Here is a 27,141-nt window from a genome sequence, read left to right as displayed (position 1 = left end):
AGATAAGAAAGGAGTAGAAAACGTAGTGGCTGACCATCTTTCTAGGCTTAACCTCCCTGATTCCCTTAAGATGATACCCATAAATGACATGTTCCCTGACGAACAACTGTTTAAAGTCTCCCATTCACCTTGGTTTGTTGATATTGCTAATTATCTTGCCACAGGTTTCACGTCGACACATTGGACTGCGCAAGATAAAAAGAAAATTTTTACCGAGGTGCACAAATTCTTCTGGGATGATCCTTATTTATTTAAATATTGCCTAGATCAGATTTTAAGGAGATGTGTGTCAGACAATGAATATCAGAGTGTCATCTCCTTCTGTTATTCTCAGGCCTGTGGTGGTCACTTTTCTGCTGAAAAGACAACGGCCAAAATTTTGTAGTGTGGCTTTTATTGGCCCACTATGTTCAAGGACACTCATCAGTTTTACAAAGCTTATGAGCTTTGTCAGAAGTTGGGAGCATTGTCACGTAGAAATATGATGCCTTTAAATCCCATTCTGTCATTGAAGCATTTGATTGCTGAGGCAACGATTTCATAGGACCATTCCCTCAATCTCATGGAAATTTATACATTATATTAGCTATAAACTATGTCACTAAATGGGTCGAAGAAATCCTGTTTCAGAATAATGACCATCAGATGGTCATTAAATTCTTAAAAGAGAACATCCTTTCTTGGTTCGGAACGCCTCGAGCCATCAATAGTGATGGAGCTCACATTTTTGCAATAGGCCATTCACAAACTTAATGAAGAAATATGGCATCTCTCACAAGGTGAGCACTCTATACTACCCACAGACAAGTGAACAAGCTGAGATTTTCAATAGGGAGATCAAGCACATCCTGCAAAAGACGGTTAACCCTAACCATAACGATTAGTCACTTCGCTTAACTGATGCTTTATGGGCTTACCATACAACCTTTAAAACTCTCATTGGAATGTCTCCCTTTAGACTTGTTTATGAAAAATCTTGCACTTATCGGTGGAGTTGCAACATAAAGCCTACTAGGCTATAAAGAATTTGAACAACGCTGGCTCGCTGCGTAAGCTACAATTGAATGAACTCGAGGAGATCCAGAATGATGAGTATGAGAACTTGAGAATTTACAAGGACAGGATGAAAGTATTTCATGACCAACATATTCTTCGAAAATCATTCACACTAGGTCAGAAAGTCCTCTTGTACAATTCACGGTTACATCTCTTCCCTGGAAAACTCTGATATTGTTGGACCCGCCCGTTCACTATTACTAATGTATATCCTCATGGGGCTATCGAGATAAAGATTCCAGACATTGACAATGAATTCAAAGTAAATGGACATCGATTAAAGCCATTTGTTAAAATTTTTGATTTAGAGGACATGTCCATACCTCTGAGTGATCCAGTTTAATAGGATTGATCTCCTAGTCTGATGGAGGTATAGGTAGATTTATCGCTTTCTTAGGACTAGGGTAGTTTGTTTCTACTATTTTAGGATAGTTTGCTTATACTTTGTTAAGTTTTGTTATGTGCTAACCCATTTTTATGCTGAGATCCGTGGAAAAGCTTCAAATTTCCTTCATCTAGGTACTATCTTTCCATTACCATCCCCTTTCTTTTCATTGTCTCATTTGCATTACACGCTTATTTCTTGTACATTGAGGGCAACATAGATTTTTTGTGGGGATGTGGGAGATTAGATAACCTTTTAGTGTTTTTCTCAGTTTTGAGCAAAATTTTTGAAAAAATTTTAATATTTTGAGTTGAACTCTGTTTGGAAGGTAAGAAATTATGTAATGAAGAATGCTTGAAGTATGGTGAGATGAGAGATTGGATTTTAAATTGTTGGAGCTTGATCATTTAAGTAAATTATCACCTAAGATTCTTGAACGATTGAGAGGAAATCTGTATATCATGATAATTTAAATCACAAAATACTTGAAGTTGCTTCCTTAGGATATATTGGGGTCTCTAATTGTTAGTATGTGAATCATTGATAGATGTTGAGAATCGAGACGGGAGAATTTTATCTACCTTAAAAGATGAAAAACCAGCAAAAAAACAGGAAATCAACAAAAAGGCCATGAAAAAAAAATTGATAACATCGCTAAAAAGAATGAAAAAGGTCTCTAAAAAAGATGAATTGTCCAAAAAAAAGTGGTATAAAATTAGCCGTCGATTAAAAAATCAAAAATTGGAAAAAAATTATGAAAAAAGGGATATATTCGAAATCAATACTTGAGTTTGTGACTTATTTTGATATGATGAACATGACTAACATTATGAAACATTAGTAGTCCCATAAGAAGTAAGTTGACATACAATGGAAAACTTGATATTTAAATTTATATTCTGATTTAAGCAATAAACTTAATCAATTGCATGTTTGATTTAGTTCTAAGTTTTCAAAATCTCACCTTCTTGTCTTATCCGTACTCATTCATACTTGATTGCACAAAAGATTGTTTTTCAAAAATGGTTTTGAACTTGAGATTAAAGATTATTTTTCGCATATTTTGTTCAGGACTAGCAAAATGTTGGTTGAGGGTTGTGTTGAGGGTCAAATATTGCATATTATACCCCATTTATTACTTGGTTTTATAAATATAATATGGCTTAATGGTATATTTTACATGTGTTTGTGTTGTAAGGTAAATTTAAGAGCTTGGACTGAAAAGAATGCTAAAAGCATGGATTTAGTGCTCAAGAATTGCCAAAGCAAAGAATTGACCTATGGAGACCAAGATTGAAGATTTCAAGGTCTCAAGATCTAAGAAAACCAAGTGGAGAAGGAAGGAATTCGAAAGAACAAGCGCAGAAAGCACAAAAACTGTGTCATCGAGAACCGTTCGATGACATCAAACACTGGTCAATGACATCGAATTTATGAATGAAAATTGAGTTGGTTGCTAGACATATTAGGTATTTTTCTCAATTAATCAAAGACATGTTCGATGACTCGAAGGAAGGTGCTCGATGACATCAAAGACTGTTCGATGGCATTGAATTTATTAAAGAAATTGAAGCAACTCACTAGACTATTTTGGACACATTCTCTATGACTCGAAGACCTGTTTAATGGATCGAAGATTTGCTCAATGACATCAAAGGACAGTTTGATGACACAGAGACTTACGCAATGTGAAAGAAGAAGAGGTGCGACTTCCGGATTCAGACCCCTTCGATGACATCGAAGGCGTTATGCAGTGTTTACGCGAACTACGTAAATTTGATTTGATTTTGTGATTTTACGAAACTTTGCTTATAAAGAAGGATTTCCTAAGTCTTTTTAGGACATCTAATGGGTTTGGAGAAGTAGAGTAAAAGAGCGGAGCCACTTCCCAAGAGTTCTTCTTCCCTTCTCCTTAGTTTTTAATACTTTCTTCTAGGGTTTTCAATCCAATCACGTCTATGGTTGGCTAGATCCCTTAGCTAGGGCTAAGGGGTGAAGCTTGTAGCATGGTTAGGATGTTTGTCTTGTTTGATTCTTGTTATTGTTGAACTCCTTTGATTCTAGTTTGATATTTAAGGAATACTTTTAGTGTTTAATGGTTTGTTGTGACTGAAATTACAATGGATCTGCAATAGCTTGAAGTATTTTCTTTTTCTGTTTGAAGTTGTGAAAATAAGAAATCCTGTTGTTCTCCATCGTCCCTTGGGCATGGATGGGTGATGGAATCCATTCTATTCTTCACAATTCTCCCATGTTAGTTGTTGGATCGGTATACCCTGTTGTCTACCATTGTCTCATTGGCATGGTTAGATGATGGAATCACTACCAATCTTCACAACTTTCATCCGTTGAGAATTAGGTTAATGGAAGTTCAGATCTGATCTTATTAAATATCTTCCAATTGGATAGGATAGGACTCCAATTCCAATTGAGAGCTTTGAATCAAATAAGGAAACATCTTAATAGCTGCAAGTGGACCCCTAGAAACCCTAGTTTCCCACCTTTAAATTCTTAAGTTTCTAAATTCATCATCTCACAATTACTCTATACTTTCTTGATTTAGGCTAGATCTTCTCCTAGTTTTGATTCTAATTATTCTCGGAATAGACACAAAAGATTAGTCCCTGTGGATTTGACCTCAGTCTCACCGAGATTATTACTACATTGTGACCCTACACTTGGGGTTGTGAACAATGAGCATTTCATGCTAATAGCTTTTACATTGTGGACAATGTAGATTTTTGGTTGGGGTGTGCATTAGGTAAACTAATCAATATTTTCTTAGTCCTTGAGCAAAAATTTTGAAAAATTTCAAATTTTCAAATTAAAAACCTATTTAAATAGTGATAATTTGTGTATTTAAGAATGCTTTAATTATGATGATAAGATAGAGATTGAATTTTGAGTTGTTGGAGTTTGATTAACTATGTAGACTATCACTTAAGTTTTTTCATTTAATTGATTAAGAGGAAGTTTGAATATCATGTTGATCTAAACCACAAGACACATTTAATTTGCTTTTTGTGAATAATGCTAGAATTTCTGATTGTTAACATGTGTATCATTGATAGATGTTGAGAATTAAGTCTGAAGAATTTTATCCGCCTTAAAAAGATGAAAAGAATTAGTTAAAAACAGAAAGATTGACAAAAAGGTCATGTATGATGAAAAGACTGGAAAAGAATGAAAAGTCTAAAAAGAATGAATATGAAAAGCCTATAAAGAATGAAGATGAAAAGATTAAAACAAATGAATAAATAAAAGGGACCATTGATATAAAATCAAAAAAATGGAAAAAGAAGAAAAAAGGGATAAGTTTGGAATCAGTATTTGATTATTCAATTAATCTTGAGATGATGACCATGGCTAACATTATGAAATGATAGTATTTTTATGGAAAGTAAGTTGGAATTCACTAAGCACATTGAGAAACTTGATATATGAACTTATGCTCCTAAGTGATTGATGAAGAACCTATTTAAATGATTGCTTATGTGATTCGGCTCTAGGTTTTCAAAGTTCCAGTTTCACATCTTGATTTTTCTCATTTAGACTTGATTGCACAAAAGATTATTTTCTGAAAGAGGTTTGAACATTGAGAATTAAGGATATCTTCATGCATATTTTGCTCGGGACTAGCAAAATACTGGTTGGAGGGTGTGTTGAGTGTCAAATATTGCATATTTCTCCTTGTTTATGTCTTAGTTTAATGAAGATGATAATACTTAATAGGTATATTTTATGCATGTTTGTCTTGCGAGATAAATCTAAGAGCTTAGAATGAAAAGAGTGTTAAAAGCAAGAAATTGATGCTTGAAGATCACCAAAGTAAGGGATGGATCTTAGGAGACCACATTGAAGATGTCAAGTCCCAAGATTCAAGGAAAACAAGTGAAGAAGGAAGAAAGTCGACAGATCAAAGTGTAAAAATTCATAAATCTAAAGCTTCTCTATTGATAACATCGAACACTTATTCGATGGCATCGAAGTAAGTATTCTTTGGCATCAAGACCTGATCGATTGCATCGGAACTTATATAAAAATCAAGTTTGGTTGCTGGATTAATTGGGTACATTTCTCAATGGCATCGTCCACATGTTTGATTCATTGAAACTTAGTTCGATGGCATCGAAGACTGTCTAATGGGATCGAGATTTTTAAAGAATATTGGAGCAACTCACTGGAACATTTTGGACACTTTTCCGATGGCTCGAAGACATGTTTGATGGCATCAAAGGGATACTCAATGGCATCGAAAACTTACGCAATGTGAAAGGGAGTGACTTTAAAATCCGATTCAAACTGGGATTCTTCCTTCGATGGCATAGAAGTCTATTCGATGGAATCGAAAGCATTACTTAGAGTGCGTAAATTTGAGGTGGTTTTTAAAGTCGGCCGAATAAAGCCTATATATTTGGGTTTGCCAAGGAGTTCTAAATATGAATTAGGATTCAAGGAGTAAAGTAAAAGGGTGGAGCAACCTCCCAAGAATTTTCTTCTTAATTTAATTTTCATGTTTCGTTTAAGAGATTTAGTTTTAATTATGTCTCTGGTTAACTAAACCTCTTAGCTAGGGCTAAGAGGTGAAGCTTGTAGTTTGTTTGGATGTTTATCTTGCTTTGATTTATGTTAATGTTAAACATCATTAATTCCTAGTTTGAATTAAGGAATATTTTCAGTTTTCTGTGATTTATTGCAACTCAAATTACAATAGATGTTGTGATATCTTTGAATATCTTCTTATCCATTTTGATATTGTTGAGATTGGTAAAATTTGTGATTCATCATCATCTCCTGGGCAAGGTGGATGGTTGAATTCCCTTCCAATCATCACAACAATGGTTCTTCTTGTGTGAACTAATTCAATGAAAAGTTCAAATTATGCTTCAACTATTTATCTTCCAACTGAATAGGATAGGACTCTGAAACCAGTTGGGTTTTGTTAAATCAAACAAGTTAGCATCTTAATAGATACAAGTGGATCCTTGGTACTCTAGTTCTTCTTTTAATTGATAAGTCCTTCACAATTATTTTCAACTATTCCATATTTTTGTTTATTTTCAATTCTAGTTCTATTTCTACTTACTTTGAGAATACGTACAAGTATAGTCCCTGTGGATTCGACTTCGATCTCACCAAGTTAGTACTACATCGCAACCTCACACTTGGGGTCGTGAACAACTAGAAAAATAATATCCTAAAATTCCAGGGCCAGAAAAACATAGTTTTGAAAAATTACATAAATAAACTTCGATGTCATTGAGGACATTTTTGATGCCATTGAAGATAACTTCGATCTCATCACAAAAAATAAGGAAATTCAATTTTATTATTAGACATATTCATGCACCCTTAGATGCCATCAAAGTTACCATCGAAGGAGCTTCAATGCCATTGGAGGTTCCATCAAACGAGTGATAACTGCGTATATTCAAATTCGGTTTAAGAACTTTTCTGAGGTAGTGCGAAAGATTGAGTTTCAAAACTAGTTAAAGGAGTCCATAGGCTATTCCAAATCATCTTCTAGTGTTTGGAAAGGGAAAGAAGGCCTAAGTGGAGTGTCGACAATGTTCTTCTACTTTGATTTCTTCATGGGTTCTAGTAGATCTTATAGTTTTTCTTTTGTTTTTGAGTTAGCTATGACTTGCTAATCTCTTAGCTAAGGCTAAGGGATGAAGCATGTAGTTATTCTTAATTTTTAGTTTACTTTTATTCAAGTTATTTGGTTTATATACTAAATAATTCATTAATATTTGGTTTGAATGAAGATTTATTTCTAGTTTACTTTAATCCATTGTTGACTCCGGACATATTGGATGCTTAAAAAAGCTAAGAATTATTTCTTATCTATTTTGCAAGGGATTGATATGTAAAATTTATTGATCTAACATTGACTCCAGACCCGATAGTTGCTTTGAATTCCCTACAATCAATATTTTGGTGCATGATGTGGGAATCAATTCAATTGAAGTTCAATTCTATTTTAGTACATAAATGATGGTTTAATGGAATTTGAAAGTGCCATTGTTTGTCAATTAACACGGTGGTTTAGCTTAAGAGTCAAGTGAGCTCTAAATGAAGAATACAAGACTGAAGACTTATTAAGAGCGGAAGGTTCAAGTGTAATATAAAGGTAGACTAAGCCTCGTGAACCTAATTAAGCCCCTTTGTTTATAAAACCACTTAAAACATGGTTCAAACGTACTCAAAATCATCTAGGAATATTGTTCACAACCCCAAGTGTAGGGTCGTGATGTAGTAATAATCTTGATGAGACCGAGGTCGAATCCACAGGGACTAATCTTGTGCGTATTCTAAAAACAACTAGAAAAAGTGAAAAACCTAAAGCTAGAATATTTGAGAGTAATTGTGAGAAATTTAATAAAAAACTTAAGAAATTCAAAGGTGGGAAACTAGGGTTTCCAAGGATCCACTTGTAGAGATCAGGGAGATCTATGCTTAATTCATGGACACAACTAGAATCAGAGTCCCATCCTATCAAATTGGAAGATATCTCAGTAAAATCAAATCTGAACTTCCTTTGACCTAGTTCTCAATGGATGAGAGGTGTGAGAACTGGAAGTGATTCCATCACAAAACCATGCCTAGGAGACAAGGCAAACAACAGGATTTACCAATCCCATAACTAATCTGGGAGAATTGTGAAAGTTAGGTAGGATTCCATCACCCAACCATGCCCATAGGATGATGGTGAACAACACGATTTCCTAATTTCACAATCTTAATATATGAAAAGAACATACTCAAAGCTATCATAGATCTATTATAATTGAAGTCACAACAAACCATTAAAAACTAAAAGTATTCCTTATAATCAAATTAGAATCAAAGAGAGTTCAATATAAACATGAATCAAAGCAATAGAAACATCCCATCATGATACAAGCTTCACCTCTTAGCCCTAGCCAAGAGGTTTAGCCAACCATAGACACATTGAACTAGAATCTCTTAAGAAAGGCATAAAAACAACTAAGGAAAAGGAAGAAAAAACTCTTGGTGACGGCTTCTCCATGCCTTTGCCCGATTCCTCAAACCCTAGATGATGCCCTAGGGACTCCTATTTATAGTTTTAGGCCTTACACTTTCACACCAAGTGAAAATTTCTAGAAACCATATCAAACTTACATAGTCCACGCAAAAATTGTGTAATGGTTAACTGGTCATGGGCCGTCCTTGATAGGTTATGGGATGTCCTCGACTGGTTGAGGGTCAGGACAGGGATTTTGAGGTTTTACTTGCTGAAGTTCAAGTCAAGACACCTTCGACTGGTCGAGCAGAATCTAGGACTAGTCATGCGTAGCCAGGACTGGTCGAGGATCTCTGAATTTCACTTCAAAAATTTAATTTTGTGAGACCCGACCCGAGTTCGCATGTGTGCATGTGTGTGTGTGAGTATGCATTCCGTCCATCTTGATCTCGCGGTCCTACCGGTCGAATCCCGGCGACCCGTGACCCTTGGATAGTGTTTGCGGTCATCCGTGAGCCCAGTCATGAAGACCCGACTCGGATCGAGTTGAGACCTATACCATTGTGACCGCATTGTCGTTGCGATTCCAACGACGCGTCTTGTGCATTCATCCGACTTATAAATCAAAAGTTGTGAGCATTTCATCATGTGGCCCACTTTTTATAAAAAAGCATATAGACCAATCTCAGGCACAAGTTCCCATGCACACCACCCACACACACTACAATTTCCATGGAATAAACACTACCCATCCTAAACACTACCCACACCTAACCTACCCTAGCAAGCATTGTTTGTATCACCATAGGTCATGATTTCTTTCTCTAACCAAGGAGGGAGAGTAATGATGACTCCCCTACAACCTTCCCTTCCTCTCTCTCCTCCTTCATTCTCTCATTTTCCTCTTCCATGGAAGAATTTCCAGCCCTCCCTCTCCCAATTTCCAGCAACTTCCCCTTCCTTTCTTCCTCCATCTAGCCACCACAAATTCATCTTGACCATTGAACCTTTAAGCTTGGAGCTTGGAGTACCTAGTGTTGGTGGTAGCTTGAAGATTCAAGGTGGGTGATTAAAATTGTTGATCTTATTTTCTACCCTTTGATCTTTTTTCTTTCTAGATGGATCATATGGGACCCACCAATCCATGGTGGGGATCCCATTTGATCCCATGGATGTGGCCCTTTGGCCCATCCTACATGCATGTCATGATCCATGATGAGGCCATTCTCCATGGACCCCATCATGATGTATTTTATAATCCACTCCATCTTAAGGTCATCTAGACCCTAAGGATCATGTTGGGATGGCATCCCAACCATCCATAACAATTATATATCATGCATGTAGTGATTTTATGTTGCATGTAAAATCAATGTAGTTGTATGGGTATGATTCACTCTTGGGAGGGCCCACTAGTGGCGGGGCCCTACCCTCATGGCCGGATTACTCTCTTTCCTTCTTTTCTTTCTCTGATGTATGGATGATAGTGTGTGTGTGGCCCATTTATAGTGGGCCTTGGATGTCCCAAAATAAATAAAAATAAAAATCCAGCAAGGTGGGATGCTCTTATCACCTAATTCCATGATCATCGGACACCTTAATCAAATGCATGCAAGTGTCCTAGTTCTAGTATGTGATCTGGACTTATGTGGGGCCCATTGAGGAAGGCCACACACCCTTTTTATGGCTGGGATTATTGAGATATAAGCTGATGTGTCCAGCCATGTATTGCTGTCCAAAAACTTGGACTGTTGCATGGATTGTCATGTTCAATCTTTGGCATGGATTTTTGGATCATGATTGTCATTATTTTCTTTATAATTATAGGGTGTAATGAGAAGGTGTGGACCCCACCGTGAGGTGTGATGGGTCATACCTCAGATGGTCCATGAAATGGTACCCAAAAAGGAGGCCCATAGGGGTGGGCGGTCCACCTTGTTGGGCTGTCCAACCCACATGTATGGAGGGAAAACATACACTTCAGCTTGGTTTATCTGAGGGATGGGCCACTTTTATGGACCCCACCTTACTTTATTTTATGAAGAAAATACTAAACCTCCATTTTCCCCCTCTTGGATGAAGGTTGGGCCCACCTTATTGGGTAAACAATGCATGGACCGCAACATCTCTTCCTGGACAGATTGAAATTCCTAACTTAATTAAAATATTTATGAGTATCCAAAAATCATGAAATTTTGCAGAGAGCTGGTTCTCTCATGGTAGGAACCACCTACAAACTTTTAGGGCCAATGGACACCTGTATACACTATGGTGATGGCTAGACTGACCCATTAAATACGGTGTCCAGATCAGTCCGATTTTTAGGACAAATTGATTTCTTTAAATAAATTAAAATATTTTTATATGTCTAAAAAATCTAAAATTTTGTGGAGATATGTTCCACCCATTTTAAGACCACTTACCAAATTTCAGGGCCCATAGACCTCTGTGCACACCGTGGCGAGGGCCGGACTGGCCCACCACATTGGGACGTCCAGGTCAGTCCGATTTTCTGGACAGTTTATTTTATTTAAATAAATTAAAATATTTCTAAGTGTCCAAAAATCTTGAAATTTTGTGGAGGTGTAGGTAACCTATGGACAGTTTATCACTCTGTAAAATTTCAGACCCAAAATACATTTGAGTTGCCCGTGGTATGGCTGGAAGTGGTTTGCTAGGCAGGGACGCCTAAGCTGGGGCATTCAGCCTGCTTCGCGGGCCCACTTTGATGTGTTGAATGTCCCACCACCCATTCATGTAGGGTCCTTAGGGGATCGATCATACTTGCCCCCTTTTTATTCAATTAGAACCCATTAGGTAGATTTTTGGGCCATATACCCCAGGCCCATAGGACTGCCTACACATGGGACATCCCTGCCTTAGGCTACTGCTGGGCTTGCATTCTAACAGTCTGGCCCATTTCATATATGTATTGTATATCCTCTCTCATCTGGTGGGGCCCACAGTGATGTGTGTGAGCCATCCAGAATTAATTATACTAAGAAATACTTCTAATGCTGAACTCCAACCAACCCAGAAATTTGGGTGGGCTGGAATTTGGCATTGAGCCCAATAACTGTTGCCTATAGATGTTCTTTGGGGCAATATGGCCCACTAGATTTGAGGAGGATTTATGTCAGTATCTTATCATCTTAATTTTTATGTTTTGGGCATACTTAGGGTATGATTAAAGGCCCATCCCAAATAGGATTCTTCTTGGGCTAGTCTCTTAGTTAAGTAAGGGCCTTATAGCCTTGGTTGGGCTGAAACTTTTGATAGGCCCATTGAACCCTTGGGTCCTATATTTACCATGTCATTGTGATGGGCCTTATGGGCTAAATACTCAAGTAGTTGGGCCCTTGTTTTCCCACTATAATAAATCCAGACTTGGGCCGAGATGTGAGGCCCAACTTACATGTGTTAAAAATTTAAGAATTTCCCATATGTTGGGATAATGGGCTGCCCATTAGGCCTACCACAATGAATGAACCTATGACCCTTATGGTTGGGCCCTAACCTTGCTTAAGGGCCCACTAGGTTGCCTTTGTTTTTGGGCTTAGTGTATGGCCCACTAGGCCATGGGTTGATTGTGCCTTGGACCTTTCTTTGCATATATAGTAGGCTACCTTTTGCGACCTAGTTGAGGTTGGATGTCCTCCTTGGTGGCCCTAAGGTAGGCCCATAGAGGCCCTTATAGGTGGTTAAAGGCCCACCTTGGGCCTGGCTAGGACTGTTCCTCCTTAGGATTTTGACTCTCTTAGTTTGTGGGTCATCCCAAAGTACTGGGCTCCCACTAGAGGACTTCTCTTCTTCTTAGAATACCTGTCGATGTGCCTAGATCTTGACCCTCCTTGGGACAGACGATTTCATATTCCTCGTAGCACACTTACATCGTTGCAACCCATATGCATCATCTGTATGAATTGATTGCATTGTATAGTGGTCATTCAGGGATGGAGTTTCTTCCTTTTGCACATTGAGTGCCTGAAACTTGTGCATGATTTGTGTGTGCGACTCATGCATTGGCATCGCATTTCATGAGGATACCGCCCTTGCTTCATCAGGGCCTTGCCTCCACAGGGACATTTGTGGATGGCCGCATGTGTGGACACCGGAAATATTACTTGAGCATACTGGGTGCGTAGGATGCCCATGGGTGAGATTCCCAAAACTTCCATGGTACCAAGGATTTGCTCCAACGCCGTGACCGGGTGGAATACATGAGCGCACGAGGGCCTTATACCGTTAGGCCGCGACTCCCACTGTCGTGTAGTCAGTTGGATAGGGGTGTGGCTTTACCTGCCTGGTGTGAGGAGCCATTGTTAGGCTAAGTCTGACCAGCTCGTAAATGGGTCTGCTACCTTCAGGCCTTGTTGGTGATTGGTTGTCCACAGGCGGGTAGTGAGGTCTCTTACGCTCGTTTGACTGTGCGGGGTCTGTAGAGCGGCAGTCATTCAGCAGTGTAATGGACCCTAGTGATTTCTTTATGATTGAACATGTACTTGACTTATGGTTTGGATATGAGCACTAACATTACTTGCATCGCATTAGCATTGGTTGTACAAGCCCCCCTTTCATACATTGTCTTGGTATGACACCCATTACTTATTGCATCACATTCATGGTAAGCCTTGGTAAGACTAGTGATATGTTCATTGATCATGCTTCTCTCCTTATACCTCCTACTATTCTTCTATGCACCATTGTCACACACTTACACCACCCTCTAAGCTTCTATAAGCTTATGCACGATTGATGCGTGCAGGAGACTCTAGGTAGGCGCCGTAGCAGTAGAGCGTGGAGTAGAGTTGAGCAGTGAGGACTCCAGTGTTGCTAATTTCTCTTTCTTTTCCTTTTATTCTCATGTATGTCCTTTTGGACCTTTTGGATGATTGTAAAAGTTCAAATTTTTAGTGGATTTTGTGATGTGTGCCTTTATTATTCTCAGATGTACTTGCTGTGATCTTGGGTATGCTCGCATTGGAAGTGATTATACTGTTATGAAAATCCTCCTTGTAGGATCCCAGGATCGGAACCTACCTCAGGAGCCGAGAATGGGGTACTATGGAGGTTCATGCGTAGCCAGGACTGGTCGAGGATCTCTGAATTTCACTTCAAAAATTTAATTTTCTTCATTCTGGACTTGGTTTTCTTGGATCTTCAGTATGTGCATTCTTCATTCTTAGTTTTATCTAATCCATTCTTGATTTTGGTGATTCTTGAACATTAAATCCATGCTTTTAACATATTTTTCAATCCAAGCTCTTAAATTCACCTTGCAACACAAACATGATTAAAATAAAACATTAAGCATTATCATCTTCATAAAACCAAGTAACCAATAGGGTCCAATATGCAATATTTGACCTTTAACACAATCCCCAACCAGCATTTTTCTAGTCCTGAGCAAAGTATGCGAAAAATGAACCTTAACGCGTAATGTTCAAACCTTTTTCAGAAAATAATCTTTTTCGTAATCAAGTATGAATGAGTAGACTCAAGATGAGAAATTGAGATTTTGAAGACCTAGAGTTGAATCACATAAGTAAACAATCAAATATCTCTTTTGTCCATTAGGTCGGAGCATAATTTGCATATCAAGTTTTTCAAGTGCTCAGTGAAAATACTATCTTTCCATAATGTTAGCCATGGTCATCACTTCAAGATTGGTTGAAAACCCAAGTACTGATTCTGAACTTATCCCCTTTTCCTTCTTTTTTTAGTTTTTGATTTTATATCGACGATCATTTGTATTTATTCCTCTTCTTTAGACATTACATCTTTTTCAAAGGCATTTTTCATTCCCCTCAAAGATATTGTCATTCTTCATTCTTTATGACCTCCTTGTCGATCTCCTATTTTTTAACTTGTTCCTTTTCTTCTTTTAAGGTGTATAAAATTCTCCAGACTTGTTTCTCAATATCTTTCAATGATCATCATACTAATAATCAGGAAATCTAGTACTATTCATAGAAAACAATTTGAATAACATAATATTCGAACTTACTCTTAATCAATTGAATGTAAGAACCATAAGTGATAGGTTACTTAGTTGCTCCAACTCCAACAATTCAAAATTCAATTTCTATCCTATCATCACACTCAAAATAGTCTTAAATACACAACTTATCGCTTTCCAAACAGATAAATATTGAAAATTTTTCAATAAAAAATTTTGTAAATTTTCCTCAAAACTGAGAAAACACTGATTAGGTAACCTAATCTCCCATCCCCAACCTAAAATTTACATTGTCCTCAATGTAAAAGAAATAAGCATTTAATGCAAGAGACAACGTAATTGAAAAAAGGTGATGGAAAGATAGTACCTGATGAAGAAATTTTGAGCTTTTTCCAAAGGATCTCAGCATGAAGGTGGTTAACACAAGAGTTAATCAACCGAAAAGTAAACTATCCTAAACAGCAGAAGCAAACTATCCTAGAACGGCAGAAAGCAAACTATCCTAAAATGGCAGAAAGTAATAAACCTAACTATACCTTCATTAGACTAGGAGACCAATCCTAATAAACAGGATCATTCAGAGGTATGGAAATGTCCTCTGAATCAAATTTCTCAACAAATGGCTTTAATTGATGTCCATTCACTTTGAATTCTTTGCTATTGTTCAGATCTTGTATCTCGACGGCCCCATGAGGATAGACATTAGTAACAGTGAAAGGACTGGTCCAACGAGATCAGAGTTTACCCGGAAAGAGATGTAACCGAGAATTATATAAGAGGACTTTCTGACCTGGTGTGAATGATTTTCAAAGAATGTTTTGGTCATGAAACACCTTCATCTTGTCCTTGTAAATTCTCGAGTTCTTGTACGCATCATTCTGAATTTCTTCAAGTTCATTCAACTAAAGTTTGTGTAGCGAGCCAGCGTTGTCTAAATTGAAATTCAAATTTTTGATCGCCTAGTAGGCTCTATGTTCTAACTCCATAGGCAAGTGGCAAGCCTTCCCATAGACATGTCTAAAAGGAGGCATTCCAATAGGGGTCTTAAATGTGGTACGGTAAGCCCATAAGGCATCAGTTAATCGGATTGACCAATCCTTTCGATCAGGGTTAATCATTTTCTCCAAAATGTGTTCGATTTCCCTATTAAAAATCTCATCTTGCCCACTTGTTTGTGGGTGGTATGGAGTGCTCACCTTGTGAGAGATGTCATATTTCTTCATTAAGTTCACGAATGGCCTATTATAAAAACATGAACTCCCATTACTAATGATGGCTTGAGGCATTCCAAACTGGGAAAGGATGTTCTCTTTTAAGAATTTGATAACCGTTTGATTGTCATTATTCTGGCATGGAATCGCTTCGACCCATTTAGTGATATAGTCCACGGCCAGCAAAATGTATAAATTCCCAAAGGATTGGGGGAATGGTCCCATGAAATCGATGCCCCGGCAATCAAAAGTTTCAATGATCACAATGAGGTTCAGAGGCATCATATTTCAACGGGATAATGCTCCTAACTTCTGACAACTCTCACAACCTTAGAAAACTCATGAGTGTCCCTGAACATATTGGGCCAATAAAAGCCACGCTAAAGAAACTTGGTCGTGGTCTTTTTTGTAGAAAAATGACCACCATAGGCCTGAGAGTGACAGAAGGAGATGACACTTTGGTGTTCATTGTCTGACACACATCTCCGTAAGATTTAGTCTAGGCAATATGTTGAGGGTCAAATATTGCATATTAGACCCCAGTTATCACTTGGTTTTATGAACATGATAATGATTAACATTCTATTTTAATCATGCTTGTGTTACAAGGTGAATTTAGGAGCTTAGACTGAAAAGAGTATTAAAAGCATGGATTTGATGCTCAAAAATCACCAAGGTAAGGGACAAATCTTAAGAGACCGAGATCGAAGAATTCACACGCCAAAGATCCAAAAAAATCAAGTGATTGAAGATAAGGAAGCCTGAAAATCATCCTCAATGTAAGATCACAGGGTTCCCATCATCCGTTTGGCTTGAAACTTTATATCTAACCGGAGGATCATAAAGTAACCGTACACGTAAAAGTTTAGCCATTGGATCTTTATGGAAGTAGTCCAATAGAAAGATCAGCCACAAAACCACCGATTTGAGATCCACTTGATCTTTGGATATGCTTGAAACCTAAGCTCAACCCATTAAATTAAATTGGTCAACAAATGGATGGTGTGGATTTACTGACCCAACATTACAGTGGGCCCCACTTATAGCGCGTGTATCTCACTCACGTGCACCAACGGCACACAAAACCAGGAGTCGGGTTAAACTACATTTGACCCGACCGACTTCTCTCATTTACGCAGGTAGCGGACGTGCGTCCGCTGTGATGAGTCATGGCCCACTATGATCGTCTGTCCGGATGGTGGGGTCGACCACAACATGATGTCCATCCACTGCCATGCACGCACACATAATAAAATTAAGTTCAAACGCAGGATGGACAGCAGGAAAGAAAACTCTTGTGGGCTACACTGAATCTGAGATGTATCACGTCATCTCCGACCAAAATTTCATCAAGAATCATATGGATGGAGTGAATTTCTCTTTTGATGCATACCAAGGGCCCACCGAACATCTCAGCGTGGCAGTGACGCACAGACGTGTGTCCAGAAATCACTCGACCGCTGTGGATTGATTCCTTCATTATTTTGATACTTTATTTAAGAGATTTTTAGCTTAATCATGTCTATGATTGGCTAAACCTCTTAGCTAGGGCTAAGAGGTGAAGCTTGTAGTGTGATGAGATGCTTTCTATGCTTAGATTTATGTTAAGTTGAACTATTCTTGATTTTAGTTTGATTATAAGAAATACTTTTAGTTTTTAATGGTATGTTGTGACTTAAATTACAATAGAACTGCGATAACTTTGAGTATGTTCTTTTCATTATTGAGATTGTGAACTTACGAAGCTAGTTGTTCATCATCGTCCCCTGGGCATGGTTGGATAATGGAATCCTTCCTAACGTTCATAATTCTCTCAAATTGGTTGTGGATTGGTACATTTTGTTATTTGCTTTGTCTCATGGGCATGTTTTAGTGATGGAGTCACTTCTAGTTCTCATACCTGTCATTCATTGAAAACTAGATGAAAGGAAGTTCAAAGTTGAGTTTTAATGTGATATCTTCCAATTGGATGAGGATGGGACTCTGATTCCTATTTAGTTCGTGAATCAAGCATAAATCTCCTTGATCTCTACAAGTGGATCCTTAGAATCCCTAGTTTCCCACCTTTGAGTTTTACAAGTTTTAGTTTAATAATTCACCATTATTCTCCTACATTCTCCTAATTTAGATTACATCTTCTTCTAGTTCTAGTTTTGGTTACTTTCAGAATACGTACAAGGTTCAGTCTCTATGGATTCGACCTTAGTCTTACCGAGATTATTACTACATCGTGACCCTATACTTGGGGTAGTGAACAAGTTTTTAGCGTCATTGTTGGGGATTGATAGTTGCCTTTTTCTGAGATTGACTAGTTTTAGAATTAGGTTAAGATTAGGGTTTTCTAATTTTAGGTTTAGTTTTTTCTGTTTGATTTTTAGAGACTAACTTAACTTTCCTGTTTTGTAAGATCATGATATAGACTTTCTAAATTGGTAATATCTTTCTAATTTTTCTATTTTTCTATTTTCAGATTAGGGTTTATTTTCTATTTTTAGAAACCTTCTAATTTTAGAATTCCTATTTTAGAAACTGCCTTGTTTTGTTTTGTTTACAGGATTTTAATTAGGAATGTCTAATTGGGTAACTCCTCTCCAACTCTCTCTTGATTTCTATATCTAGATTTCTATTTCCATTCTTCCTTTTTAGGTTTAGGTTAGAATTTGAGATTGAGGGCTGAGACTGTTTCATTCCCAAGTGGGTCCACAACAACACTCGATGTCTTTTGAGTGAAGGAGGATTAGTTGAGGGGTTATCTATCTATCACAGGATTAAACACCACTCGAGATCCTCAGAGTTAATTGAAGTAATGACTGCAAATCAACCGGTTAATCAACAGGGAAGACAACCTCAACCTAGGGTTGAGGAAGTCCAGGACGAGAATGAGGTGCATCAAGTACCCCTGCCTCGTACTTTGTAAGATTATTTACAACCGACAAGGGTGAGTACGCCCTCATGCATGGTTTTTCTAGAAAAATATGGGACGCATGGATATTAAGCCAAGGGTGAACCACCTCCTTCCAAAATTCCATGGACTTAAATTTGAAAGTCCATATTTGCACTTGAAAGAGTTTGATGAGATCATAGCTACTTTATATTTTCCAAATGTGTCTGAGGACACAGTCAGGCTGAAACTCTTTCCCTTTTCTTTGAAAGAGAAAGCTAAGATGTAGTTGCATTCACTACGTCCTAGATCTGTTGGCACATGGAATGATATGATAAGGGAGTTCATAAAGAAATTTTTTCCACATCATAAAATGAACACCCTTAGAGAGTCAATCATGAACTTCACCCAAAAGGAGGATGAAACATTCTTTCAATATTGGGAGTGGATCAAGGATCTTGTCAGTTCATGCCCACAACACAATTTTGAAACGTGGTGCATTACGCACTTTTTCTATGATGGACTAACATCTTCCATGCACCAATTGCTTAAGACAATGTGTAATGGGGAATTCATGAATAAAAATGTCGATGATGTGTGGGATTACTTGGATAGACTTGCTGAAAACTCACAATCATGGGACACTTACCTAAAATCAAGCACCACCTCTAGGCCTACTCAATCAAAGGAGAGGGGCGGATTATACTTTCTGAAAGAGGATGATGATATCAATGCTAAAGTGTCTAACCTCATAAGGAAATTCAAGGCCATGGAATTAAAGAAGGATAAGGTTAAGGAAACTGTGGATGGTTGTAACGACCTTGGAAATTTTTGTGCTAATCTTTCCTTAAGTAGTTGTTTTTGGGGTAATTAGCGCTTTACTTGATTGCTTGTGAAATTCACATCAATCACTTTAAATTGTATCTCCATGGCTCTAAACGTGTCGATTAGTGAGCGCTACGTTACTCAAATCCGGGATCCATCGCTAAATCCAGTTGTTCGGGGATTTTTGGAAGATCTGGATCGGATCTGAACGCGCCGAAAGTCCGATGGCGATGATCTTAGGCTGGTGCACCGAGTTGGGCTTGGTCTTCACCTCAAAATCAAGTCGATTGATGTTCTCGGTCGATTTGGTTGAGTTCGGAGTGAAGAGTGTGAGAACAGTTGGAATTTAATAAGCTTTTATGAAATTGAGTCGTGTCTCGCGCGACGATTTTAAGCATTCTCACCGTTGGATTTCGACCCAATTTCACCCTCGAATCAGGAGGTTGGCCCTGGCATATCCTAGTGCTTGTGGACTCGATCGAGTTTCCGTGACCGTTGAATTGAGTGTGGTCCGCCACGCTGATCTGAAGAGCCGGTGGTTATGAAACTCTGCGACCTAGATCCATGGTCGGTGAGCTTAAGTCCGACCTTTCGTGGTTATAGGCCCACCGAAGTGCTTCGTTGGATCGAGAAAGGCGTACTTTGGTTATAACCTAAGTATACCTTGACCACGGGTTATTTCCATCATTTTAAGGCCTATATATAGTCCTTAAACCCTAGCTCTCATTTCCATACGAATTTTCTCTAACCCTAGCTTGGAAAGAGAGTGGAAAAGAGAGAGTTAGTGAGAGAGATTGATTGGTGAATCATCTTGATTCTTCCTTGTTCTTCTTCACCTTTGAACCTTCACTTTGAATCGTTCTTCTGACGATTCTGAGTTCTTTTGGGGTAAGTTAACCTAACCCTAACCCGTGTTAGAGCTTAGATTAGACTTGGTGTTGTTGTATCTCATTTCTATCCTTATTTTAGGGTATTCTTGCGCCGTTGACGAAGACAACTCGTCTAAATCAGGTTCGGCGGTTCTTTCTTCGCTTAAGGTGCGGACTTTAAGTGTATAGGTTATGGTTTTCGAGGCTTTCAATCCCAGTTAGTGATTTATTCTTGTTATGGATGAGATTTCACATGTCAAATGTTATGTTTGCATTGCTTTCCTGATATGCATGTGCTATATTGAGATTTGTGTATTCTAAGTGTATTTATAAAGTACCGTATACGTATAGAATACGCACTTGTGCTTGCCATGATTATTGGTCATGTATGTATGCTAGATGCATGTATGACAACTCCTTGATAAAAGGAATTGTCTAAGTGCATGTATTTCAACATGCGTCATGTATGTTGTTCCATGTATGCTAAGTGTTTGTAGAAATGCATGGATGATCTAAGTGTAACTCTGATTACACTAAATGTGGGCGTTGAGAAGTGATTCTCAATACTCCTATGGATGCGCATGATTTCTTTCTGCAATTACATTCCCAGTTATTTAAATTCAAGCATTCCTATGCTTACATTTATGTTAAGTTGATATTCTTCAGATGTGTATGCACCATGATTTGAGTGGTTGTTCCATTACTGTTTTACATTCCATATGAATATCTGTCGTAGTGTAGGATGTTTGGGACTATGCCTTAGTCCAAGAAATCGGTAATTGACCCTTTGGTCGTGGTTGAGATTGCTTTCGCCACGTGAGACGCATTAGACGAACCCGAGTCGTATTAGAGTTGGCGGCAGTGGTTTGGCCACGCGGAGTGTTTGCGCGCTCTATGTCGTTCAATTCAACGTGCGCTCGTGCTAGTCGAGTTCGTCAACTAACCCGATTGTCCGATGTATGTTAACCATGTATGGACGCTACTGCTTGAATCTAGGGTATCGAACTTACCAGTGAAATCCTAATAACCATGGTACCTGATCCGCTACGACTCATGAGCCGGACATGGTGGTATGGGACACCGTGGTCGAGCTGTCGGCCTACGCTGGGGTGACGAGCCTCCCCGTAGTGACCAGTGAGCAACTTAACTCGTGAGCCGATTATGGTGGTATAGGACACTATATTCGTGATGTCGGCCTACATTGATTGGTGACGAGCCCTTTGTAGTGACCTCGAGCATACCTGGATACCGCAAGGAGGTGACGAGCCAATCTGTGGTAGTAAAGGCATGAAAGGCGTGCATTGATTGGTGACGAGCCCTTTGCTACGACCTCAACTATATGATCGTATGAGATATCTAGGATTGACGACCCTAGCATGGATCACTGTTTAGACGGTGATATGAGGAAGGTATCTTAGCTTCCCAATCCTGTTGTGTGAAATGGACTAATAACAACTTGGTAATCATAACCATGCACCGCATTTGCATGTGCTTTGTAGATGTGGCGCACTTTGAGGCGATGTCATGTGTAACGTAAGATGAAGACGCCGAGGGTGTACGCGTGAGGGCACGCATCATACCGCATTCATACTTGCATTAATAAGAGTACTTAGGATTTCTTTAATTGTCCTGCTTTATCATTACTGTTTGATTGAATCGATAACATGTTAACCTTAGTGCCTTATTGTTCCACCGAGTTGATCACTCACTCCCACGTTTGGGCGGTGTTGCACACCCACCGACTGCCTTAGGCCCCGATGTTGCGAGATGTGGATGCGACGTCCCGAGGCAGCGGAGCCGGATGACGACGAGGCCGCCTTCTCCTATATGCAGTTGAGACGGGTTCTAGCGAGCCTCGATCGTTGCGCGGATCTATGGGATTACTATTTTGGGAACTGAAATGATGTAACTTGTACTTATAATTTTGATAAATAACACTTTTACACGATCTGGTTGTATATGTAATTCAGGAACTTACACTTGTACACATATTTTACTATAAGTCTTCCGCTTGCTTTATTCACTTATCCCTGAATCATATTTGTGTTTTGGCTTAATCTATCCCATGTTTATGTACTAATACAGTCAACATACATCTCTCATTAATTATGTTGCATAAGTGATGTTTTGGAACTCGGGAGCCGAGTTATGCTCGACCCCCGAATTTCTGTTTGTGGTATTTACGCTTGCAACGTTCACACAACTGAAAATTGTCCAATAATACCTGTCTTTTAAGAGGTGTTGAATGACCAATCTAATGTCGTGAATAATTACTAAAGACCTTTCAATGGACCTACCACCAATACATACAATCCTAGATGGAGAAATCATCCAAACTTCAGTTGGTGGAATGGACAAACTGCTACTCAAGGATTTTTCGATCAAATTCCAAATCAAGTGAAACCTCAAGAGGATCTGGTTCTAAAACATATTTAAAACCAAGAGTTTATCACTCAGGGTATATTGCAAACCCTTTAAGACATTTCAACAGCTATACAAGGGCGTGAGATAAAAAATTCAATAGGAAAAAAGGGAGATTCTTCCAACCCAACCTTTCCCCAATCCTAAACCGCAATATGAGATAAGTGATCCCAGCTCTTCAAATTAGATGGAGCAAGCTAAATCTATCACCACTCTTAGAAGTGGGAAGACCATTGACAAAACTATTCCGGTTAGGGCTGAAAAGCCTAAGGACTCGAAAGAGGACAACGATTATAGACCTAACATTGCTCCATAAGAATTGGAATCGGAACTTCAAGGCAAGCCGATTGCCCCATTCCCCCAATGGTTAGCTATACCAAAATCACTCTTTAACTCTCAGGACATTCTAAAGGTGTTGAAAGAAGTGAAGGTCAATATCCCTCTATTGGATGCGGTTAAACAAATACCTTCATATGCTAAATTTCTGAAAGACTTGTATATGACCAAAAGATGATGAAATATTCAAAAGAAAATCTTCTTAAATGAGAAAGCGAGTGACATCCTAAAGTAAGATGTGCCACAGAAATTTAAAGATCTCGCTAGCCCAACCATACCTTGTGTAATTGGGAACTACCGAATTGAGCACGCACTTCTTGACTTAGAAGCGAGCGTAAATTTGATTCCCTACTTAGTGTACAAACAATTAGGTTTGAGTGAATTAAAACCCACCCTAACCACATTACAACTTGCTGATTGCTCGGTTCATGTACCAAGAGGGACAATTGAGGATGTGTTGGTCCAGGTTGACAAATTCTACTACCCAGTAGATTTCATCGTCCTAGATACGGAACCCATCAGTAACATGAGCACTCAAATTCCCGTCATCCTTAGTCGTCCATTCCTTGCTACTTTAAACGCAATCATTAATTGTAGGAATTGAGTCATGAGTATGTCTTTCGGGAATATGACATTGGAGTTAAATATCTTTTTCAACACAAGCAGACGATTAAAGGATGATGACAATTTTCATGATATTAACATGATTGACTCTTTCGTAGAAGATAGAACACTTTAACCTTATCCTCTGATCCTCTAGAGATGTGCCTGGCCCACTCCTATGATTTTGATGATGACATGATTAGGGAGATGGGTGTCATGCTTGATACTGTGTTGGTACTTGAAGTTAACCAGTGGAGGCCACAATTTGAAGAATTACCCCAAACTTATGAAGTGCCTCTACCATCTAACCTTAAGGCACCGAAGCTTAACTTAAAACCTTTACCCTCTGATTTGAAATATGTTTATTTAGGTCAAGATGAGACATACCCGATGGTGATTTCTTCCCACCTTGAGTAAGAACAGGAGAGTATGATCATATCTACTCTCATTGAGCATATGGGAGCCCTTGGATGGACGATTGCGGACCTCAAGGGAATTGACCATTCGATTTGTACTCACGGCATTTATCTTGAAGATAATGCAAAAACCTCTCGACAATCACAACATAGACTAAATCCAAACATGAAAGAAGTGGTTAAGGCCGAGGTTCTTAATGTGGGTATCATATATCCTATATCCGATAGTCAATGGGTGAGTCCAACTCAAGTATTTCCTAAGAAGTCCGGAATCACCATTGTAGCCAATGCCAACAATGAACTTGTGCCAACTAAAGTTACTACTGGTTGGAGAATATGCACTGACTACAGGAAATTGAATACCGTCACAAGGAAGGACCACTTCCCTTTACCCTTTATTGATCAAATCTTGCAAAGGCTAGCTAGTCATTCCTATTACTATTTTCTTGACGGATATTTGGGCTACAACCATATAGAGATATCCCTTGAAGATCAAGAAAAGACCATGTATACATGTCCTTAGGATACCTTTGCTTACCGAAGGATGCCATTCGGACTATGTAATGCCCCTGTCACTTTTCAGCGATGCATGATGAGTATTTTTTTTGATATGGTGGGGAATATATAGAGGTCTTCATGGACAACTTCTCTGTCTTCAGTCCACCCTTTAGCGATTGCTTAAAGAACTTAAATGTGTACTGAAAAGATGTGAAGAATAGAACTTGGTACTCAATTGGGAGAAGTGTCATTTCATGGTTCGTAAGGGAATTGTCCTTGGACATATCATCTCGTCCAAGGGAATTGAGGTAGATAAGGCTAAAATTGATCTTATTTCTAACTAACCTCCACCCAAGAACATACGAGACATGCGATCCTTCTCAGGACATGTCGATTTTCACAGGAGATTTATAAAGGACTTTAGTCATCTCTCTCATCCTTTATGTAATCTACTTCAAAAGGATGCACCATACGAGTGGACTGAGTAATGCCAGGAAGCTTTCACTAAGCTTAAGGGCATGTTAACCACTTCACCTATCATGTAGCCACCCAATTGGAGCCTTCCTTTTAAACTTACGTGTGGCACGTCTGACTATGCTCTTGGGGCAGTTTTAGGCCAGAGAAAAGAAAAGAAGCCCTACGTTATTCATTATGCAAGTAGAACTCTAAATCTTGCCCAAGTGAACAACTCGATTACAAAAAAGGAACTCTTAACCGTAGTATTCGCTTTAGACAAATTTAGGTCCTACTTGATCGGATCCAAGATCGTCATTTACACAGATTATGCGATGATCAAGTATCTTCTTTCTAAGAATGATAATAAGCCCCGCCTGATTTATGGATCTTCCTACTTTAAGAATTTGATTTGGAAATAAAAGATAAAAAGAGAGTAGAGAACGTAGTGGCTGACCATCTTTCTCGCCTTGATCTCCCTAATTCTCATGAGAAGACACATATCAATGACATGTTCCATGATAAACAATTGTTTAAAGTCTCTCATTCACCTTGGTTTGCTGATATTACTAATTATCTTGCCACAAGTTTCACGTCAACACATTGGATTGCACAAGATAAGAAAAAAATTCTTCATTGAGGTTCATAAGTACTTCTGGGATGATTTGTATTTGTTTAAATATTGCCCAGACCAAATCTTAAAGAGATGTGTGCCAGAAAATGAACGCCAAAGTGTCATCTCCTTTTGTCACACTCAGGCTTGTGGTGGTCACTTTTCTGTTAAAAAGACCTAGCCAAGATTCTGCACCGTGGCTTTTAGTGGCCCACTATGTTCAGGGACACTCATGAGTTTTGCAAAGCTTATGAGCATTGTTAGAAATTGAGAGTATTGTCCCATTGAAATATGATGCCCTTGAACCCCATTCTTATTATAAAAGCATATGATTGCTAGGGTATCGATTTCATAAGACCATTCCCCCAATCCTTTGGAAATCTATATATTTTGCTGGCTGTAGACTATATCACTAAATGGGTCAAAATGATTCCATGCAGAAACAATGACCATCAAATGGTTATTAAATTCTTAAAAGAAAACATCCTTTCCCGGTTCGGAACGCCTCGAGCTATTATTAGTGATGGGGGCTCACACTTTTATAATAGGCCATTCACGAATCCAATGAAGAAATATGACATCTCTCACAAAGTGAGCACTCTATACCACCCACAAACAAGTGGGCAAGCTGGTATTTCCAATAGAAAAATTAAACACATCTTGGAAAAGACGGTCAACCCTGATCGTAAGGATTAGTCAATCTAATTGACTGATGCCTTATGGGCTTACCATGCCACATTCAAGACCCCTATTGGAATGTCTCCCTTTAGACTTGTCTATGGGAAAGCTTGCCACTTGCGTGTGGAGTTGGAGCATAGAGCCTACTGGGCAATTAAAAATCTGATTTTCAATTTGGACAACGCTGGCTCGCTACGCAAACTTCAGTTCAATGAACTCGAAGAAATCTGGAATGATGCGTATGAGAACTCGAGAATTTACAAGGATAAGATGAAAGCGTTTCATGACCAACACATTCTTCGAAAATCATTCACACTAGGTCAGAAGGTCCTTTTGTATAATTCTCAGTTACATCTCTTTGCAGGTAAGCTCTGATCTTGTTGGACCAAATTTTTCACTGTTATCAATGTTTATCCTCATGGGGCTGTCGAGATTCAGAATACAAACAATGACAATGAGCTTAAAGTAAATAGACATCGATTAAAGCCATTTTTTGAGAAATTTAATTCAGAGGATATGTCCATACCTCTGAATGATCCGGTGTACCAAGATTAATCTCCTAGTCTGATGGAGGTATAGGTAGGTTTACTGCTTTCATAAGACTCGGGTAGTTTGCTTTCTAGTTGTTTTAGGATAGTCGGCTTTATGCTATTAGGATAGTTTACTTTCCATTTGTTCTAGGATAGTTTGCTTTTTGTTGGTTTAACTCTTGTGCTGACCCACCTTCACGCTAAGATATCTTTAGAAAAAGTCGTATAGTCTCCTCGTCAAGTACTACCTTTCCATCATTTCTCCTTTGCTTTCATTGTCTCATGTGCATTGCATGCCTATATCTTTTATGTTGAGGACCATGTAGATTTTGAAATTATAGTAAGACCACTTTAATAAAAGTCTGAATAAGTCAAAGTGTCCTAGAGGGGGGTGAATAGGCCTTTATAAACTTTTCTTG

General features: G+C 38.6%; 1 non-coding gene across 1 annotated transcript; it reads right to left on the bottom strand.

The window, feature by feature from the left end:
- Positions 1-18,859: 18,859 nt before the first annotated feature.
- Positions 18,860-18,966, bottom strand: LOC131244928 (small nucleolar RNA R71). The gene has a single exon (XR_009170696.1). It is a non-coding gene; the product is annotated as a small nucleolar RNA R71 (small nucleolar RNA).
- Positions 18,967-27,141: the final 8,175 nt, after the last annotated feature.

The sequence above is a fragment of the Magnolia sinica genome, chromosome 4 (genome assembly GCF_029962835.1).
Source record: "Magnolia sinica isolate HGM2019 chromosome 4, MsV1, whole genome shotgun sequence".
Taxonomy (NCBI): domain Eukaryota; kingdom Viridiplantae; phylum Streptophyta; class Magnoliopsida; order Magnoliales; family Magnoliaceae; genus Magnolia; species Magnolia sinica.
The sequence above is the reverse complement of the archived record's forward strand: the minus strand, read 5'-3'. Positions and strand labels throughout refer to the sequence as shown.